The following is a 4,183-nucleotide window of genomic DNA, read 5'->3' as shown; positions in this document are numbered from 1 at the left end:
GAAGATCTCGGAGAAAACCCTCGCAGGTCACCGGGAGAACGTACAAACTCCGTACAGACAGCACCCGTACAGACAGACAGTACAGACAGCACCCGTAGTCAGGATCGAACCCAGGTCTCCGGCGCTGCATTCACTGTAAGGCAGCAACTGTACCGCTGCGCCACCATGATCGTCATTAGGTTGTCATGGGCCAAAGGTTGATGGCAGACTGTGGCTACATTGCAAACAAAGTGGCCTGATTAATATAGCAATTTAACTCGGGTCTCAGTGCTTGGGATGTTGGCCTGTGGGAGGATGCTTATCCTTGCATGTATTAGTAGGCTTTTGTGGAGATGAAGTTGGAAATATTTGATGCCTGCTGTAGGTAGCCCAGAGTAAGAAGCACAAAGGGTCCAAGGATCACTGCTGCCCTGTAGTCCAAATTATTTTTGCCAAGTCTGGGGGTTTTAATCTTAACAGTCCTAACCTCAATTCCAAAGGTTATTCTGGCAGACTGATGGCATTGTGAATCTCGTCATCTATGCCTGCCTTTATTAAGAGATACTTCCTGAGATACAACAAGCGCACTACATTTTTGAGGCATTTGTCATGAGTTTTTACTGTTGGAAGGCAATGTAGTGCAGTAGTGGGCAGGGACAGGTTGGCAGCGAATGGGTGGACAAATTAAGGCCCATCCTCTCATATGCTGGTTGATAAGTTGATGCTCAGACACAGCTTGCCAGCATCAGTGTGGTGGCGGAGGCAGATCCAATAGTGACACTTAAGAACTTTTTAAATTGGCACATGGTTACACAGGGAATGGAGGGGCATGCATCACATGTAGGTAGAACAGGACATTAGTTTACGTGCTGTATGACTCTATAACTACATGAACCAGGTATGCTACTGTGCAACAAACCATACCCAAACAAATAACAGGTCAGCTTTACCCACCTGCACAATTGCAATGTAAAGTAAAATCTAAAGATAAACCATGCTCGCCTTACTCAATATACAAATCCAGATTACCACAGTCGAAGCTTGTAGTTTATGTTCCTTTAGAAGAGTCACATTGCGATGATAAGCTAGTACCCGAAGCAGTAACTGGAACTAACCAAATCAAAAGTGTGGGCGCATCAATGCACAATTCAAACTCAGTCGGTCTATATTATTCCTGTACACCTAGATGTACAGAAGAGAAAAGTAAATAAATTGGGTTGAATGGCACTGCAGAATACTGGCTGCCTAAAAATAGTGAGTGTCAATAGCTTGTACATCCTTACTTCTAACATTCTAAAAGTTGCAAACTAAGGAGATGCAGGCAAACATTTAAATTGTCAGAAGAAAGAAAATGCAGAAAAAAAATTCTGATGGTTTCAGATAATTATTCTGCTTTTATTTCATTTAAATCTGATCTTTGTTACTCACCAATCCCTTCACGCAGTTTTGTCTTTAACTGTTACATTGTCACCGCTACTCTATACAAACTTTATCTTCTCACTACCCCTCCCCTCCCTTTTTACTTTGTCTCAAAACTTTTATTTCTATTACCAGTTTTGAGGAAATAGTAATCAAATAACTGCAGATATTGGAAATATAAACATAAAGACTGCAAATATTCAGCAGAATATGTTGAATGATTCCAGCATTTTCTGTTTTTATCAAATGCTAATTTTTATTCATCACATATGCTGCCTAACTTGCTGAGAGTTTCCTGCATTTACTGTTTCTATTTTTGATTTTCAGGATCTGCAGTTTGTGTTTTCCTTTGTTACCTAAACCTATGGTTTGATTTTAATTTAGCTTTAATAAAATCTGATGCATTTTGACATGTTAATCAGATAGGAACATGTGAAAGGTCATGATAGTGCCTGCTACCATTTCAGTTATGTTCTCTTTTGGCCACAAGAGGGCAATATATAATCTGAAGAAGGTCTGAAGAAGGGTCTCGACGCAAAACGTGACCCATTCCTTCTCTCCAGAGTTGCTGCCTGTCCCGCTGAGTTACTCCAGCATTTTGTGTCTTTCTGGGGCAATATATAACGTCAAAACACCAGAAATGTAATCTATACTGCTCTATGATCGTTGCTTTTGTCCGCAGATGGATGGACAAGGCTAGCGACAAAGAGGAGACAAAAGGTTGTAGGTTGATGAGAGAAGTGACACCAGCAGAAGGGACTGGGGGGGGGGGGGGGGTCATATCATTGGGTTGAAGGCTACTCAACTGGAATAAGAAACGCTGTTCTGGTCCTCCAGTTTACTTGTGGCCTCACTGGCAATTGAGGTGGCCCAGGACATAAAGTTCAGTATGGGAAGGAATGTTAAAAAGTTTAACATCCAAGAGATCCAGCAGGCGTAGGTGGACAGAGCGCAAGTGTTCAGCGAAACAGTTGCCTAGTCTATGTTTGGTCGTACAGATTAAAGGAGGCCACATGGGGAGCACCAGATGCAATAGATGAGATTAGAGAAGAGATGAGACTGTTTTACCTGGAAGAGCTGCTGGGGTCACTGGATGGATGTGAGTAAGGAGGCATAGGGACACGTATTACACCTCCTTCAGTTGTAGGGAAAGTACCTGGGGAGTGGGTAATTTGGGACGGAAGAGGTGAGTGAACCAATGTCTTGCGGTGGAAGTGGTCTCTACGGAAAACGGAAAGGGGGTGGGGTTGGGAAAATGTAACTGGTGGTGGAATCACATTGAAGCTGGCGGAAATGTTGGAGAATGACGTGTTGGATGTGAAGGTTTGTGGGGTTAAAGGCGAGGACCAGGAGAACACTCTCCTTGTGATTTTTGTATTTTGCTGAATAAGAAGATACTAATTGGCTTTAAGAGTACTAAAGTTACCATCAAGTAAACCAAGTAACAAAGAAGGGTCTCGACCCAAAGTGTCACCCATTCCTTCTCTCCAGAGATGCTGCCTGTCCCACTGAGTTACCCCAGCATTTTGTGTCTCGCTTCAACAAATAGTTAAAGACACCTTCCTTCATGGAGATCAATGAAATGTGGTCTTCTGGTTCTGTAAACACATCCAGGCCTCTACTGTCCGGGACACATCCAGGCCTCTGCTGTCCGGGACACATCCAGGCCTCTGCTGTCCGGGACACATCCAGGCCTCCGCTGTCCGAGACACATCCAGGCCTCAGCTGTCCGGGACACATCCAGGCCTCCGCTGTCCGGGACACATCCAGGCCTCTGCTGTCCGGGACACATCCAGGCCTCTGCTGTCCGGGACACATCCAGGCCTCAGCTGTCCGGGACACATCCAGGCCACTGCTGTCTGGGACACATCCAGGCCTCTGCTGTCCAGGACACATCCAGGCCTCTGCTGTCCGAGACACATCCAGGCCTCTGCTGTCCGGGACACATCCAGGCCACTGCTGACCGGGACACATCCAGGCCTCTGCTGTCCGGGACACATCCAGGCCTCTGCTGTCCGGGACACATCCAGGCCTCCGCTGTCCGGGACACATCCAGGCCTCAGCTGTCCGGGACACATCCAGGCCTCCGCTGTCCGGGACACATCCAGGCCTCCGCTGTCCGGGACACATCCAGGCCTCTGCTGTCCGGGACACATCCAGGCCTCCGCTGTGCGAGACACATCCAGGCCTCTGCTGTCCGGGACACATCCAGGCCTCTGCTGTCCGGGACACATCCAGGCCTCTGCTGTCCGGGACACATCCAGGCCTCCGCTGTCCGGGACACATCCAGGCCGTGATGTGACATTTCCCTGTGAGACATTTGCATAGCAGCACGTCTTTGGAAAATGTTTGAAGGTTGGTGCAATCTTAGTAGCAGCAAATCTTACTGCTGATGATAACTATTTGTGCTTGAACCTTGTGCTGAGTCCAAAGTGTTAGCTGCCAAATCACATTCAAAAACGTTTTTCGTTAAAGGACGTTAATGGTTTTTTTGCCGTCGGTTCCACAATAGGTAATAGGATATCAAGTTTTTCTTATTGAATAATGTTTTGCTAATGTGTTGTCATGTCATGTATTCTGATAAGAAGTAGTTATTTCTACTGTTTGACGGTTATTATAATATTTTATTGTTTTTTAATCTGAAGCTCTGTGTAGAAAGCAAAGTTCCTGGCTTGGAATTCATCCTCATAATCTTTATTGTGATACTGCTAATATTCTTGGACATTCTTTTAAATTAAGGTTGTCGAATTTTGGAAAACCACCAAGCCCTTTGCAAGTCGTGGAA

Source organism: Amblyraja radiata, chromosome 2, assembly GCF_010909765.2.
Source record: "Amblyraja radiata isolate CabotCenter1 chromosome 2, sAmbRad1.1.pri, whole genome shotgun sequence".
NCBI classification, from domain to species: domain Eukaryota; kingdom Metazoa; phylum Chordata; class Chondrichthyes; order Rajiformes; family Rajidae; genus Amblyraja; species Amblyraja radiata.
This window is presented reverse-complemented; position numbering follows the sequence as displayed.